Source organism: Acinonyx jubatus, chromosome X (genome assembly GCF_027475565.1).
Source record: "Acinonyx jubatus isolate Ajub_Pintada_27869175 chromosome X, VMU_Ajub_asm_v1.0, whole genome shotgun sequence".
Classification (NCBI taxonomy): Eukaryota; Metazoa; Chordata; class Mammalia; order Carnivora; family Felidae; genus Acinonyx; species Acinonyx jubatus.
The window spans coordinates 59,831,586-59,849,855 of record NC_069389.1 but is presented as its reverse complement, the minus strand read 5'-3'; the positions used below and the strand labels follow the sequence as shown (position 1 = coordinate 59,849,855).

The window sequence follows — 18,270 nt, the reverse complement described above, 5'->3', positions numbered from 1 at the left end:
CCCTCCTCAAAAGAAATTCCAGGAAGTAGTAACAGTTAACGAATTGATCAAAAACGATTTAAGCAATATACTGGAACAAGAATTTAGAATAATCGTCATAAAATTAATCGCTGGACTTGAAAAAAGTACAGAGGACAGCAGAGAATCTATTGCTACAGAGATCAAGGGACTAAGAAATAGTCATGAGGAACTAAAAAAATGCTATAAATAAGGTGCAAAATAAAATGGAGACAACCACAGCTTGGATTGAAGAGGCAGAGGAGAGAATAGGTGAATTAGAAGATAAAATTATGGAAAAAGAGGAAGCTGAGAAAAAGAGAGAGGAAAATCCAGGAGAATTAGGGGAGAACTAGAGAACTAAGTGATGCAATCAAATGGAATAATATCCGTATACTAGGAATTCAAGAAGAGGAAGAGAGAGAAAGGCGCTGAAGGTGTGCTTCAACAAATCATAGTTGAGAACTTCCCTGATCTGGGGAAGGAAAAAGGCATTGAAATCCAAGAGGCACAGAGAACTCCCTTCAGAAGTAACTTGATTGATCATCTACATGACATATCATATTGAAACTGGCAAAATACAAGGATAAAGAGAAAATTGTGAAAGCAGTTTGGGATAAACATGTTCTAACTTTTAAAGGGAGACCCATAAAACTAGTGGCAGACCTATCTACTGAAACTTGGCAGGCCAGAAAGGAATGGCAGGAAATCTTCAATCTGATAAACAGAAAAAAATATGCAGCCGAGAATCCTTTATCCAGCAAGTTTGTCATTCATAATAGAAGGAGAGATAAAGGTCTTCCCAAACAAACAAAAACTGAATGAATTCATCACCACTAAACTAGCCCTACAAGAGATCCTAGGGGGGACTCTGTAAGTGAAACGTTGCAAGGACCACAAAGTACCAGAGACATCACTACAGGCATGAAACCTACAGACATCACAAGGACTCTAAAACCCATATCTTTCAATACTAACACTGAATGCAAATGGACTAAATACTCCAACTGAAACACATAGGGTATCAGAATGGAAAAAAACAAAACAAGGCCCATCTATTTGCTGTCTACAAGAGACTCATTTTAGACCTGAGGACACCTTCAGATTGAAAGTGAGGGGATGGAGACTATCATGCTACTGGATGTCAAAAGAAAGCTAGAGTAGCCTTACTCATATCAGACAAACTAGATTTAAAGGCTGTAATGAGATGAAGAAGGGCATTATATAATATTTACAAAGTCTATCCATTAGGAATAGCTAACAATTATAAATGTCTATGTGCCGAATACGGGAGCCCCCAAATATATAAAACAATCACAAACACAAGCAAACTTATTGATAAGACTGTGGTAATTGCAGGGGACTTTAATACTCCACTTACAACAATGGATAGATGGTCTAGACACAGGATCAATAAAGAAACAAGGGCCCTGAATCATACATTGGATCACATGGACTTGACCGATATACTTAGAACTCTGCATCCCAAAGCCACAGAATATACCTTCTTCTGTAGTGCACATGGAACATTCTCCAAGATAGATCACATCCTGGGTCACAAAACAGCCCTTCATAAGTATACAAGAATTGAGATCATACCATGCACACTTTCAGACCACAATGCTATGAAACTTGAAATCAACCACAGGAAAAAGTGTGGAAAACCTCCAAAGCATGGAGGTTAAAGAATACCCTATGAAAGAATGAATGTGTCAACCAGATAATTAGAGAAGAAATTAAAAAATATATGGAAAAAATTAACATGAAAATACAACATTCCAAACGCTTTGGGATGCAGCAAAGGCAGTTCTGAGAGGAAAATACATCGAAATCCAGGCCTACCTCAAGAAACAAAAATTCCAAATACAAAATCTAACAGCACACCTAAAGGAAATAAAAGAACACCAAAGACACCCCAAACTCAGCCAAAGAAGAGAAATAATAAGTATCAGAGCAGAAATAAACAGTATAGAATCTAAAAAAAACTGTAGAGCAGATCAATGACACCAGGAGTTGGTTTTCTGGAAAAATAAGCAAAATTGATAAACCTCTAGCCAGGCTTCTCAAAAAGAAAAGGGAGATGACCCAAATAGATAAAATCATGAAGGAAAATGTAATTATTACAACCAATCCCTCAGAAATACAAGCAATTATCCGGGAATACTATGAAAAATCATGTGCCAACAAAATGGGCAAACTAGAAGAAATGGACAAATTCCTAAGCACCCACACACTTCCAAAACTCAAACAAGAAGAAATAGAAAACTTGAACACACCCATAACCAGAGAAAATTGAATCAGTTATCAAATATCTCAAAACAAATGAGTCCAGGACCAGATGGCTTCCCTGGGGAAATCTACCAGATATTTAAAGCAGAGATAATACATATCCTTCTCAATCTGTTCCAACAAATAGAAAGGGAAGGAAATCTTCCAGAGTCATTGTATGAAGGCAGAATTCCTTTGATTCCCAAACCAGACAGAGACCCAGCAAAAAAAAAAAAAAAAAAAAAAAAAAAAGAACTACAGGCCAATATCCCTGATGAATATGGATGCAGAAATTCCCAACAAGATACTAGCAAATCGAATTCAACAGCTTATAAAAAGAATTATTCACCATGATCAAGTGGGATTCATTCCTGGGCTGCAGGGCTGGTTCAACATTCCCAAGTCAATCAACGTGATACATCACATTAATAAAAGGAAAGATAAGAACCATAAGATCCTGCCAATGGAGGCAAAAAAAGCATTTGACAAAATTCAGCATCCTTTCTTAATAAAAACCCTCGAGAAAGTCGGGATAGAAGGATCATACTTAAACATCATAAAAGCCATTTCTGAAAAGCCCACAGCTAACATCATCCTCAATGGGAAAAAACTGAGAGTTTTCTCCCTGAGATCAGGAACACGACAGCGATGTCCACTCTCACTGCTGTTGTTTAACATAGTGTTGGAAGTGCTAGCATCAGCAATCAGACAACAAATGGAAATCAAAGGCATCAAAATTGGCAAAGATGAAGTCAAGCATTCATTTTTTGCAGATGACATGATATTCTACATGGAAAACCCAATAGACTCCACCAAAAGTCTGCTAGAACTGATACATGAATTCAGCAAAGTCGCAGGATAAAAAATCAATGTACAGAAATCAGTTGCATTCTTATACACTAATAATGAAGCAACAGAAAGACAAGTAAAGAAACTGATCCCATTCACAATTGCAGCAAGAAGCATAAAATACCTAGGAATAAACCTAAGCCAAGATTTAAAAAATCTGTATGCTGAAAACTATAGAAAACTTATGAAGGAAATTGAGGAAGATATAAAGAAATGGAAAAACAATGCGTGCCCATGGATTGGAAAAATACATATTGTTAAAATGTCAATACTACCCAAAGCTATCTACACATTCAATGCAATCCCAATCAAAATTGCACCAGCATTCTTCTCGAAGCTAGAACAAGCAATCCTAAAATTTGTATGGACCCACAAAAGACCCCAAATAGGCAAAGTAATATTGAAGAAGACTAAAGCGGGAGGCATCACAATCCCAGACTTTAGCCTCTACTATAAAGCTGTCATCGTCAAGACAGCATGGTACTGGCACAAGAACAGACACATAGACCATTGTAATAGAATAGAAATCCAGCATTAGACCCACAAAAGTATGGCCAACTAATCTCTGACAAAGCCGGAAAGAATATCCAATGGAAAAAAGACAGTCTCTTTAACAAATGGTGCTGGGAGAACTGGACAGCAACATCCAGAAGGATGAAACTAGACCACTTTCTGACACCATTCACAAAAATAAACTCAAAATGGATAAGGGACCTGAATGTGAGACAGGAAACCATCAAAACCCTAGAGGAGAAAGCAGGAAAAAAACCTCTCCGACCTCAGCCACAGCAATTTCTTACTTGGCACATCTCCAAAGGGAAGGGAATTAAAATGAACTATTGGGAAATCATGAAGATAAAAACTTCTGCACAGCAAAGGAAACAATCAACAAAACTAAAGGCAACCAACGGAATGGGAAAAGATATTTGCAAATGCCATATCGGACAAAGGGCTAGTATCCAAAATCTATAAAGAGCTCACCAAACTCCACACCTGAAAAACAAATAATCCTGTGTGGAAATGGACAGAAAACATGAATAGACACTTCTCTAAAGAACACATCCAGATGGCCAACCAACACATGAAAAGATGCTCAACGTCACTTCTCATGAGGGAAATACAAATCAAAACCACACTCAGATACCACCTCATGTCAGTCAGAGTGGCTCAAATGAACAAATCAGGAGACTCTAGATGCTGGCGAGGATGTGGAGAAACGGGAACCCTCTTGCACTGTTGGTGGGAATGCAAACTAGTGCAGCCACTCTGGAAAACAGTGTGGAGGTTCCTCAAAGAATTAAAAATAGATCTACCCCATGACTCAGCAATAGCACTACTAGGAATTTACCCAAGGTATACAGGAGTGGTGATGCATAGGGGCACTTGTGCCCCAATGTTTATAGCTGCACTTTCAACAATAGCCAAATTATAGAAGGAGCCTAAATGTCCATCAAGTGATGAATGGATAAAGAAATTGTGGTTTATATACACAATGGAGTACTATGTGGCAATGAGAAAGAATGAAATATGGCCCTTTGTAGCAACGTGGATGGAACTGGAGAGTGTGATGCTGAGTGAAATAAGCCATACAGAGAAAGACAGATCGCATATGTTTTCACTTTTATGTGGATCCTGAGAAACTTAACAGAAACCCATGGGGGAGGGGAAGGAAAAAAATGAGGTTAGAGTGGGAGAGAGCCAAAGCATAAGAGACTCTTAACAACTGAGAACAACCTAGGGTTGATGAAGAGGTGGGAGGGAGGGAAGGGTAGGTGATGGGCATTGAAGAGGGCATCTTTTGGGATGAGCACTGGGTGTTGTATGGAAACCAATTTGACAATAAATTTCATATATTAAATAAAATTAAAAAAAATAAATTGTGGTTTATGGACACAATGGAATAGTACATGGCAATGAGAAAGAATGAAACATGGCCCTTTGTAGCAACGTGGATGGGACTGGAGAGTGTTATGCTAAGTGAAATAAGCCATACAGAGAAAGACAGATACCATATGTTTTCACTCGTATGTGGAACCTGGGAAACTTAACAGAAGACCATGGGGGAGGGGAAGGAAAAAAAAAGGTTAGAGAGGGAGGGAACCAAAACATGAGTCTCTTAAAAACTGAGAACAGACTGAGGGTTGATGGAGGGTGGGAGGGAGGGGAGTGTGGGTGAGGGGTATTGAGGATGGCACTTGTTGGGATGAACACTGGGTTTTGTATGGAAACCAATTTGAGAATAAATGTCATATTAAAAAAAGGTGTTTTATATAATTTCAATCTTTGTATTTGTTGAGGTCTTATTTGTGACTTCATGTAATCTACATTGGAGAATATCCCATGTAACCTTTAAAAAATGTGTATTCTGCTGTTTTAAAATGGAATGTTGTTAATATTTCTTTTAAGTCCATCTGGTCCAGTGTGTCATTCAAAGCCATTGTTGCACTGTTTATTTTATGTAGGCGGGGAGGAGGCTTCTACTTGCCTGTGATGATCATTCCCCAGGACCATGAAGACTGAGTCCCCAAGCGGGAACATCTTGGAGATGTAGTGGTCTTTGTTGACTGGTTTGGATTTCTTGCCCTTGCCTCTCTTGGGGACCTCATTCTACATTTCCTTCACATTCCATGTTGCAGTGCCTGTCATTGGGCTTCACATGGCCCAGGAGCTTCTTGTTGTTATACCAATTGATGAGTCCTTGGGTGTTCATTTACTGCATGTGCACTGAATGTTAAATTCTTCCTCCTCCCACTTCTGCAGTTCCTCCAGGGTCATGTGACTCTTGAGTTTTTTGAGGAGGCTCATGTTGGAAGAGGCTGCACTCCCAACACAGTGCCTTCTCCTCCGTGTTGCTTCTGCCCTCACCTTCATTATCTCTTGTTTCAGTCTTGGTTTAAAATCTAGTTTTTCTGATATAAGTATTGCTACTTCAGCTTTCTTTTGATGTCCATTTGCATGATAAATGTTTCTCCATCCCCTCATTTTCAATCTGCAGGTGATTTTAAGTCTAAAATTAGTGTCTTGTAAGCAACATATAGATAGGTCTTGTTTTTTATCCACTCTGACAGCATATGTCTTTTGATTAGAGCATTCAAAGTGATTATTGATATGTATTTATTACTATTTCATTACTTGTTTTGTCATTGTTTCTGGAGATTTTCTCTGATCCTTACATGTATGTGTCACTTTTGGTCTCTCCTTTGCCCTCAAATAGTCCCCTTTAATATCTCTTGCAGGGATGGTTTAGTGGTCATGAGGTCCTTTAGTTTTTGTTTGTCTGGGAAACTCTATCATCTCTTTCTATTCTGATTGGTAGTCTTGCTGGAAAGAGTATGCTTGGCTGCAGATTTTTCCCATTTGGCAGTTTGAATATATCATGCCACTCCCTTTTGGCTTGCAAGGTTTTGTTGAAAAATCTCCAGGTATCTTTATGGGTCTTCTTTTTGAAGTGGAGGACACTTTTTATTGCTACTTTTAAGATGTTTTCTTTATCACTATATTTTGCAAATTTAATTACAATATGTCTTGATGTTGGCCTACTTTTGTTGATTTTAATGGGAATTCTCTGTGCCTCCTTGATCTGGATATGTTTCCTTCCCAAGATTAGGAAAGTTTTCAACTATTATTTCCCCAAATAAATTTTCTGCCCACTTTTCTCTTTCTTATTCTGGGACTCCTATAATAAGAATTTTATTACATTTGATGGAGTCACTGAGTTTCCTAAATCTATTCTCATGTCTCATAACTATTTTTCTCTTTTGTTCAGCTTCATTATTTTCCATTACTTGGTCTTCTTGTCAATAACTTGTTCTTCTGCTTCTTCCAGGGTGCAGTTCATTACATCGAGCTTGTTTCCAATCTTGTTTATTACATTCTTCATTTCTGATTGATTCTTTTTTAACTCTTTTATCTCCACGGTAAGGGTCTCACTGATGTCTTCTATTGTTGTCTGAAGCCCTGTAAGTATCCTTATGATTGTTGCTTTAAATTCTCCATCAGGCATGTTACTTATATCTGTTTCACTTACATCTCTGGCCATGACCTTATCTTGTTCTTTCATTTGGGATAAATTCCTTTGTGTTGGCATTTTGTCTAAATCCCTGCCTTCTTCTCTGTGTTACAAAAACTAGTTATATCTCCTGCCCCTGAAAGTAATGGCTCTATGAAGAAGAGGTAATATAGTTTCCAGGGCCTGGTCCTTCAGGGAGTATCTGTGGTGTGTGCTGTTTGCACTCTGCTGTTATGCTTTCTCTGCTCTATCCTTCAGGACAGTGGTCTGAAGAGGTTTTCCTTGCTTTCTGTGTGCAGTGTTTGGTCCCTGACCTGAATATGAGAAATTTTAACGAGATGCGCTCTGATATGCTTCTGAAATGAGACCTGACACCACTTCTGTGAGGACTGTGGTCCTGCATACCTCTATGGTTGGGAGATTTGGGTTTTGTGGTGTGATTTGGGTTTTGTGCTGTCTTATGGGGGAGGCACCTGTCACACTGGGACTGACGGAAGCTTTACTAAGATGGGCAGTCCAGGCAGAGTGCAGGGAGCAGAGGCTTTGATGTAAGCAAGTTAGGCAGCCACTGTTGGTGCTGTGCTGCTTCCCATTGGTGTCTCTGTGTTTTGCTGAAGAATGGGGTAGGGAAATGGTGCTGGTCAACTCCTTTATCCCCAGAGAGATGTATCCATGAATGCTACCTCTCAAGGATGCCCTCAAAGAAGAGCGAATAACCTTCCCCTGTGTGTCCCAGTCATTCTTGACATCTCTGTTTCCACGCTATCTGCCTTTTCTCCAAGAGTGGCACGGTATCCTCTTCATTCTATTACAGCTAAGCCTGCTGACCTATAAAACACCAGGCTTTGGGGCACCTGGCTTGGTCAGTTGGTTAAGTGTCTGACTTTGGCTCAGGTCATGATCTCCTGGTTCATGAGTCCCCACTTTGGGATCTGTGCTGACAGCTCAGAGCCCGGACCCTGCTTCAGAGTCTGTGTGTCCCTCTCTTTCTGTCCCTGCTTGCACTCTATCTCTCTCGCTCAAAATAAATAAATAAACATTTTTAAATTAAAAATAAATAAATAAAACTCCAGACTTTAATCCCTTCAGGTTACAAGAACTCACAAAATTCAGCCCCTCTTTTTCCAAGACAATGGCTTTTATGGAAATCTTCTCCTTGTGCATTCCGCTAGGTTCTCCTCACTTTCTCTCTCTCTCTCTCTCTTGCTGTCTCTCTCTTCTGTGAAGCCAGAGTTCCCTCCCCGCTGCATCATCTGGAGTCCATTTCTCCTCTACATCACTTATTCATACTCCCTACGTTCTTCAACATGGCCGCTTCTATCCCTTTAGTTGTGTAGTTCTTTCAGTCTTAAGGTCAATTTCTGGGGTATTTAGGATTATTTTATAGTTACCTCGTTTTGTTCATGAGATGAGACAAGCCTAAGGTCCTCCTACTCCACTGAAATCTTCCTCTGTCCTCCAGCTTTTGTATCCATTTTTAATTTAAAATCTATTTTTCTGATATTAGTATAGCTAACCTAGCTCTTTTTTGGTTGTTATTTACATTGATATCTCTGAAAAATTCTTCCAAATTGGCTGTACCCTTTTGCATTCCCACCAGCAATGAATGAGATTTCCTGTTTTTCCACATCCTTCTTTGCATTTGGTATTGTCAGTATTTTACTTTTCTCATTCTAATATATGTGTAGTGATGGCTTAGCGTTTTACTTCATTCTTATTTTTTGTTTATTTTTTATTCTTATTTTTAATTGATATTTTCCTGCTGTACCCATTTTAATTTCCTGTAATTTCATTTTCTGTATTTTTTAAATTTTTTAATACTGCTTACCCTCAATATTACAATTGACATGTTAACTTTATACTAATTAAGTTCAAATAATTAATGTTAATCAATGCCAACTATGTATAATACTGTATAAAAGTCTACTCCTTTTCAACTCCATTCCCCTCTTCATGTTGGTAACTTTCCCAAATTACATCTATATAAAGTGTATGGCTCTTAACATAGATTTCTCATTATTATCTTATGGATTTATCTTTTAAATCCTATACTAAATAAAACAAGTATAAACCAAAAATTCAATACTAATGACTTTTTTTTGCAAGTTCAGATGGAGAGTTTATAAAAGTTGATTTTACACAAAAGTCAGTGAAGTATACAGAGTAATTTATTTACTTGCCATTTAATTAAGCTATAAATCAATTTATTGTTTTTAATTTTTTAAAATATTTTTTCCAATATATGAAATTTGTTGTCAAATTGGTTTCCATTCAACACCTAGTGCTCATCCCAAAAGGTGCCCTCCTCAATACCCATCACCCACCATCCCCTCCCTCCCACCCCCCATCAACACTCAGTTTGTTCTCAGTTTTTAAGAGTCTCTTATGCTTTGGCTCTCTCCCACTCTAATCTCTTTTTTCCTTCCCCTCCCCCATGGGTTTCTGTTAAGTTTCTCAGGATCCACATAAGAGTGAATACATATGCGATCTGTCTTTCTCTGTATGGCTTATTTCACTCAGCATCACACTCTCCAGTTCCATCCACGTTGCTACAAAGGGCCATATTTCATTCTTTCTCATTGCCACGTAGTACTCCATTGTGTATATAAACCACAATTTCTTTATCCATTCATCAGTTGATGGACATTTAGGCTCTTTCCATAATTTGGCTATTGTTGAGAGTGCTGCTATAAACATTGGGATACAAGTGCCCCTATGCATCAAAACTCCTGTATCCCTTGGGTGAATTCCTAGCAGTGCTAGTGCTGGGTCATAGGGTAGGTCTATTTTAATTTTTTGAGGAATCTCCACACTGTTTTCCAGAGTGGCTGCACCAATTTGCACTCCCACCAACAGTGCAAGAGGGTCCCAGTTTCTCCACATCCTCTCCAGCATCTATAGTCTCCTGATTTGTTCATTTTGGCCACTCTGACTGGCGTGAGGTGATATCTGAGTGTGGTTTTGATTTGTATTTCTCTGATGAGGAGCGACGTTGAGCATCTTTTCATGTGCCTGTTGGCCATCCGGATGTCTTCTTTAGAGAAGTGTCTATTCATGTTTTCTGTCCATTTCCACACTGGATTATTATTTGTTTTTCAGCTGTGGAGTTTGGTGAGCTCTTTATAGATTTTGGATACTAGCCCTTTGTCCGATATGGCATTTGCAAATATCTTTTGCCATTCAGTTGGTTGTCTTTTAGTTTTGTTGATTGTTTCCTTTGCTGTGCAGAAGTTTTTTATCTTCATAAGGTCCCAGTAGTTCATTTTTGCTTTTAATTCCCTTGCCTTTGGGGATGTGTCAAGTAAGAAATTGCTGCGGCTGAGGTCAGAGAGGTCTTTTCCTGCTTTCTCCTCTAGGGTTTTGATGGTTTCCTGTCTCACATCCAGGTCCTTTATCCATTTTGAGTTTGTTTTTGTCAATGGTGTGAGAAAGTTGTCTAGTTTCAATCCTCTACATGTTGCTGTCCAGTTCTCCCAGCACCATTTGTTAAAGAGACTGTCTTTTTTCCATTGAATGTTCTTTCCTGCTTTGTCAACGATTAGTTGGCCATACGTTTGTAGGTCTAGTTCTGGGGTTTCTATTTTATTCCATTGGTCTATGTGTCTGTTTTTGTGCCAATACCATGCTGTCTTGATGATGACAGCTTTGTAGTAAAGGCTAAAGTCTGGGATTGTAATGCCTCCTGCTTTGGTCTTCTTCAAAATTACTTTGCCTATTTGGGGTCTTTTGTGGGTCCATGTGAATTTTAGGATTGCTTTTTCTAGCTTCAAGAAGAATGCTGGTGCAATTTTGATTGGGATTGCATTGAATGTGTAGATAGCTTTGGGTAGTTTGACATTTGACAATATTTATTCTTCCAATCCATGAGCATGGAATGTTTTTCCATTTCTTTATATCTTTTTCAATTTCCTTCATAAGCTTTTTATAGTTTTCAGCATACAGAAGTTTTACATCTTTGGTTAGATTTATTCCTAGGTATTTCATGCTTCTTGGTGCAATTGTGAATGGGATCAGCTTCTTTATTTGTCTTTCTGTTGCTTCATTATTAGTGTAAAAGAATGCAACTGATTTCTGTGCATTGATTTTGTATCCTGCGACTTTGCTGAATTCATGTATCAGTTCTAGCAGACTTTTGGTGGAGTCTATCGGATTTTCCATGTATAATATCATGTCATCTGCAAAAAGTGAAAGCTTGACTTCATCTTTGCCAATTTTGATGCATTTGGTTTCCTTTTGTTGTGTGATTCTGATGCTAGCACTTCCAACACTATGTTAAACAACAGCGGTGAGAGTGGACACCCCTGTCGTGTTCCTGATCTCAGGGGGAAAGCTCTCACTTTTTCCCCATTGAGGATGATGTTAGCTGTGGGCTTTTCATAAATGGCTTTTATGATCGTTAAGTATGTTCCTTCTATACTGACTTTCTCGAGGGTTTTTATTAAAAAACGTTGCTGAATTTTGTCTAAGGCCTTTTCTGCATCGATTGACAGGATCATATGGTTCTTATCTTTTCTCTTATTAATATGATGTATATCGTTGATTGATTTGCGAATGTTGAACCAGCCCTGCATCCCAGGAATGAATCCCACTTGAGCATGGTGAATAATTCTTTTTATATGCTGTTGAATTCGATTTGCTAGTATCTTATTGAGAATTTTTGCATCCATATTCATCAGGGATATTGGCCTGTAGTTCTCTTTTTTTACTGGGTCTCTGTCTGGTTTAGGAATCAAAGGAATACTGGCTTCATAGAATGAGTCTGGATGTTTTCCTTCCCTTTCTATTTCTTGGAATAGCTTGAGAAGGATAGGTATTATCTCTGCTTTAAATGTCTGGTAGAACTCCCCTGGGAAGCCATCTTGTCCTGGACTCTTATTTGTTGGGAGATTTTTGATGACTGATTCAATTTCCTCGCTGGTTATGTGTCTGTTCAAGCTTTCTATTTCCTCCTGATTGAGTTTTGGAAGAGTGTGGATGTTTAGGAATTTGTCCATTCTTCCAGGTTGTCCAGTTTGTTGGCATATAATTTTTTTTAATTTTTTTTTCAACATTTATTTATTTTTGGGACAGAGAAAGAGCATGAACGGGGGAGGGGCAGAGAGAGAGGGAGACACAGAATCGGAAACAGGCTCCAGGCTCTGAGCCATCAGCCCAGAGCCTGACGCGGGGCTCGAACTCACAGACCGCGAGATCGTGACCTGGCTGAAGTCGGACGCTTAACCGACTGCGCCACCCAGGCGCCCCTGGCATATAATTTTTCATAGTATTTCTTGATAATTGCTTTTATCTCTGAGGGATTGGTTGTAATAATTCCATTTTCATTCATGATTTTATCTATTTGGGTCATCTCCCTTTTCTTTTTGAGATGCCCGGCTAGAGGTTTATCAATTTTGTTTATTTTTTCAAAAAACCAACTCTTGGTTTCGTTGATCTGCTCTACACTTTTTTTAGATTCTATATTGTTTATTTCTGCTCTGATCTTTATTATTTCTCTTCTTCTGCTGGGTTTAGGCTGTCTTTGCTGTTCTCCTTCTATTTCCTTTAGGTGTGCTGTTAGATTTTGTATTTGGGATTTTTCTTGTTTCTTGAGATAGGCCTGGATGGCAATGTATTTTTCTCTCAGGACTGCCTTCGCTGCACCCCAAAGCGTTTGGATTATTGTATTTTCATTTTCGTTTGTTTCCATATATTTTTTAATTTCTTCTCTAATTGCCTGGTTGACCCACTCATTCTTTAGTAGGGTGTTTTTTACCTCCATGCTTTTGGAGGTTTTCCACACTTTTTCCTGTGGTTGATATCAAGCTTCACAACATTGTGTTCTGAAAGTATGCATGGTATGATTTCAATTCTTGTATACTTATGAAGGGCTGTTTTGTGACCCAGAATGTGATCTATCTTGGAGAATGTTCCATGTGCACTTGAGAAGAAAGTATATTCTGTTGCTTTGGGATGCACAGTTCTAAATGTATGTGTGAAGGCCAGCTGATCCAATGTATCATTCAGGGCCCTTGTTTCTTTATTGACCGTGTGTCTAGATGATCTATCCATTTCTGTAAGTGGAGTGTTAAAGTCCCCTGAAATTACCACATTCTTATCAATAAGGTTGCTTATGTTTGTGAGGAATTGTTTTATATATTTGGGCACTCCCATATTCGGCACATAGACATTCATAATTGTTAGCTCTTCCTGATGGTTAGACCCTGTGATTATTATATAATGCCTGTCTTCACCTCTTTTTACAGACTTTAATTTAAAGTCTAGTTTGTATTTTAACTTCCAGTGGCATGATAAATAGTTCTCCATCCCCTCACTCTCATTCTGAAGGTGTCCTCAGGTCTAAAATGAGTCTCTTGTAGACAGCAAATAGATGGGTCTTGTTTTTTTATCCATTCTGATACCCTATGTCTTTTGGTTGGCGCATTTAATCCATTTACAATCAGTGTTATTATAGAAAGATACGGGTTTAGACTCACTGTGATGTCTGTATGTTTTATGCTTGTAGCGATGTCTCTGGTACTTTGTCTCACAGGATCCCCCTTAGGATCTCTTGTAGGACTGGTTTGGTGGTGACAAATTCCTTCAGTTTTTGTTTGTTTGGGAAGACCTTTATCTCTCCTTCTATTCTAAATGACAGACTTGCTGGGTAAAGGATTCTCAGCTGTATATTTTTCCTGTTCATCACATTGAAGATTTCCTGCCATTCCTTTCTGCCTGCCAAGTTTCAGAAGAGAGATCAGTCACAAGTCTTATAGGTCTCCCTTTATATGTTAGAGCACGTTTATCTCTAGCTGCTTTCAGAATTTTCTCTTTATCCTTGTATTTTGCCAGTTTCACTATGATATGTCGTGCAGAAGATTGATTCAAGTTATGTCTGAAGGGAGTTTTCTGTGCCTCTTGGATTTCAATGCCTTTTTCCTTCCCCAGATCAGGGAAGTTCTCAGCTATTATTTCTTCAAGTAACCCTTCAGCACCTTTCCCTCTCTCTTCCTCCTCTGGAATACCAATTATACGTAGATTATTTCTCTTTACTGCATCACTTAGGTCTGTAATTTTCCCCTCATACTCCTGGATTTTTCTACCTCTCTTTTTCTCAGCTTCTTCTTTTTCTATAATTTTATCTTCTAGTTCACCTATTCTCTCCTCTGCCTCTTCAATCCGAGCCGTGGTATTTTCCATTTTATTTTGCAGCTCGTTTATCACGTTTTTTAGGTCCTCCTGACTGTTCCTTAGTCCCTTGATCTCTGTAGCAAGAGATTCTCTGCTGTCCTCTATACTGTTTTCAAGCCCAGCGATTAATTTTATGACTATTTTTCTAAATTCACTTTCTGTTATATTGTTTAAATCCTTTTGATCAGTTCGTTAGCTGTTGTTATTTCCTGGAGATTTTTTTGAGGGGAATTCTTCTGTTTGGTCATTTTGGATAGTTCCTGGAGTGGTTGGAACTGCAGGGCGCTTCCCCTGAGCTCTCTTGGATAACTCGCGTTGGTGGGTGGGACTGCAGTCAGACCTTTTGTCTGCTCCCAGCCCACCGCTGGGGCCACAGTCAGACTGGTGTGTGCCTTCTCTTCCCCTCTCCTAGGGGCAGGATTCACTGTGGGGTGGCATGCTCCATCTGGGCTAATTGCTCACTGCCAGGCTTATGGTGCTGGGGATCTCGCGTATTAGCTGGGGTGGATAGGCAAGGTGCGTGGGGGCAGGCTCAGCTCACTTCTCCTTCGGTGATCCACTTCGGGAGGGGCCCTTCGGGTGAGAGTCAGACCCGCCGTCAGAGGTGGGATCCACAGAAGCACAGCATTGGGTGTTTACAAGGTGCCAGCAAGTTCCCTGGTAGGAAGTGATTCCCTTTGGGATTTTGGCTGGGGGATGGGCGAGGGAGATGGCGCTGGTGAGCACCTTTGTTTCCCGCCAAACTGAGCTCTGTCATCCCAGGGCTCAGCAACTCTCCCTCCCATTGTCCTCCAGCCTTCCCGCTCTCCGAACAGAGCTGTTAACTTATAGCCTTCCAGATGTTAAGTCCCTCTCGCTGTCAGAACACACTCCGTCTGGCCCCTCTGCTTTTGCAAGCCAGACTCGGGGTCTCTGCTTCACCGGTGGGCCGCCCCTCTGCCCCGGCTCCCTCCCACCAGTCTGTGTCACGTGCACTGCCTTGCTGCCCTTCCTACCCTCTTCCATGGGCCTTTTGTCTGCGCTTGGCTCTGGAGACTCTGTTCTGCTAGTCTTGTGGTGGTTTTCTGGGTTATTTAGCCTGGTGTAGGTGGAATCTAAGTGATCAGCAGGATGTGGTGAGCCCAGCGTCCTCCTACACTGCCATCTTCCCCCTACTAATGACTTTTATATTTACCTATACCTTTACCAATATTCTTTGGTAGTCACCTTTACTAATATTCTTGATTTCTTTTAATGGCTTGAATTATAGTTAGTGTCTTTTAATTACTTCCTGGGGAACACACTGTCATTTCTTGAAGGATAGTTCTACCAGTGGTGAACTCCCTCATTTTTTGTTTATCTATGAATATTATTTTATCCTTCATTTTTTGAAGGATAGTGTTACTAGTTATATAATTCTTAATTGACAGATCTTTCCCTTTCAACACTTTATTTATTTTTTATGTTTATTCATTTTTGAAAGACAGAGAGAGACAGAGCCCAAGCAGGTGTGGGGTAGAGAGAGAGGGGGACACAGAATCTGAAACAGGCTCCAGGTTCTGAGCTGTCAGCACAGAGCCCAACACGGGGCTTGAACTCACGAGCCACGAGACCATGACCTGAGCCAAAGTCGTATGCTCAACTGACTGAACCACCCAAGCGCCCCTCCGTTGGACACTTTAAATATGGCATCTCACTGCCTTCTGGCCTCCATGGTTTCCAAAGAGAAATTTATTTATTTATTTATTTATTTATTTATCTATCTATCTATCTATCTATCTTATTTTTTGTATGTGAAATTGCTTACGTTTTCCTGTTTTCAAAATGTTTGTCTTTGGTTTTGTCAGTTTGGTTATGTGTCTGATTGTGGATATCCTTTAATTTCTCCAATGTGGAGTTTGTTGAGATTCTTACATGTTTAGATTTATGTCTTTTACCAAATTTGAGGAGTTTTCCAGTCATTATTTCTTCAAATATTCTTTTCCTCCCCCTTTCTCTAAAACTCCCATTATGAAGATAGTAAATTTGATGGTGTCCTACAAGTCTTAGAGACTTTGTTCATTTTTCTTTCATTTCTTTTTCATTTTGCTTTTCAGATTGGATAATTTAAATCAACCTGTCTTCATGTTCACTGATTCTTTCTCCTGCTGCTTAAATCTGATGTTGGTTCCCTCTAGTAAAGTTTTAATTTTATGATTGTTGTTTTCATCTCCAGTATCTTATTTGGTTCCTTTCTTTAATTTTTATCTCTTCGTTTATATAGATACTCTATTTTTATTCTTCTGATCTCTTTTAGTTCTTTATACATGGTTTTTCTCTTTGAGCATATTTAAGATAGTGAATTTAAAGTCTTTGTCTAGCAAGTCAATGCCTAGCCTTCCTGGACAGTTTCTATTAATTCCTTTTCCCTATTAATAAGCTATACTATTTTGTTTCTTTGCATGCCCTATAAATTTTGTTGTTGAAAATATACATTTAGAATATCATAAAATAGAAATCTAGAAATTAGATTCTCTATCTCCCTAGGGTTTGTTTTTGCTGCCTGTTAGTTCGTTTTGTTTGCTTCTGTAGTGATTTTTTTTATATTAAAGAATGTATTCTTTTTTACATGTGATCTTTGAAGTCTCTGTTTCCTAAATTTGTAGTCAGTTGGTTATATAAATTTTTCATGAGTGCCCTGGATTCAGAAATGGAAAAGAAGAAAAAATATACTCTTATCAATCTTTCTTACCCAGGATTTTTTAACTGGAAAGGAAGGAAAAAGAGTAGCCATCTGTAGGCATGTGTATTATGAAAATAGCACATTATCTGGTCAGATTTTTTAGCACAAACAAAGTAGAACAGTTTTAACGTTCATTCAAATGATTATTGAAAGGATAAAAATTTAAGACTCAACAAAAATAGATGTAGAAATGAAGAGAAAGAGAAGTATGACTGATGAATGACCTGAGGAAATAGCCCTACAATACAAGTCTCATTCTCTGTTTGGAATCTTCCCCCATTTTTCTGACCATAAGTGTTTATCATTGTAAATGAAAACCATCTTAATTCAATACCTTCTCAAGATTGAAAACCATGCTTTATAGTTTCACTTTGCCTTAACATCTAGTATAATTGCACACAGATATTGGTGGTGACTAAAAAGCGGTAGGCCTCACATTCTTCAAATGACATTCTGGCAAAAATTATGTATATATTACATAAAACAGCAAATAGTGACTGGGGGAAGTAGGCACAAAAGCCTTGAAGCCTGGAATCTAGTCCCAGCTCTACCATTAACTTGCTCTGATACCTGGGCAAATCATTGATACTACTCTAGTCCATTTTTCCCAGTGTAAAATGAAACCAATAAACCAGAGAATTGCTAAAGTTTCTTTCTGTTCTGATATTCTATGAAATCATAGTTCAAATATAATAAGAAGTAATTTTGTTATGTACTTGCCTTGTGCTAGATACTATGCTAAACAGAAGTTACATTCATTAACTCATTTAAATCTTGAGTAACCTTGTGAGGTAGGTAATGTTAGGGAAGTTAGGGAACCTTCCTGAAGTCACAAAATAGTACAACTGGGTATTTAACCCAGGCAGTCTGATTTCATAGCTGGCATGTAACCTCCACACTAAATTAACTCTAAATACACAAGGGATGCTTGGTATTTAAAGATGTTCTCCAGTGAATAGTCTGAGAAAATGAATAATCAATCATCTTCTAATTGATTGGCTTTTTAGCTCTTACTACCATGTTATAGCTCAAGAGTTTCCATTTGGTGGGACGTAAAAAATTTATATTACATCTGTATTTGTTGAATGAGTAGAAATTCCTACTTACTCAGGTTTAAGATGAAGAAAGATAGTAAAGGATGGAATTTGATCATCCTTATCGTCCCTCATCTTAGCAGGTTGATTGTTTCCTAATGTATTAATTCCATTGAATAAACTGCTCAAAAATAGTGGTATGGACAAATGGATTAGAAAAATTATATTTTTAGATATCACTAATT

At 38.6% G+C, this 18,270-nt stretch overlaps 1 protein-coding gene and 1 pseudogene across 1 annotated transcript in view; one reads left to right on the top strand and one right to left on the bottom strand.

Moving 5' to 3' along the window:
- The window catches only part of ZDHHC15 (zinc finger DHHC-type palmitoyltransferase 15), a 225,479-nt gene that overhangs the window by 32,633 nt on the left and 174,576 nt on the right, over positions 1-18,270 (top strand). The window lies entirely within an intron of this gene.
- On the bottom strand, positions 5,463-5,919 carry LOC106987828 (small nuclear ribonucleoprotein Sm D2-like; annotated as a pseudogene).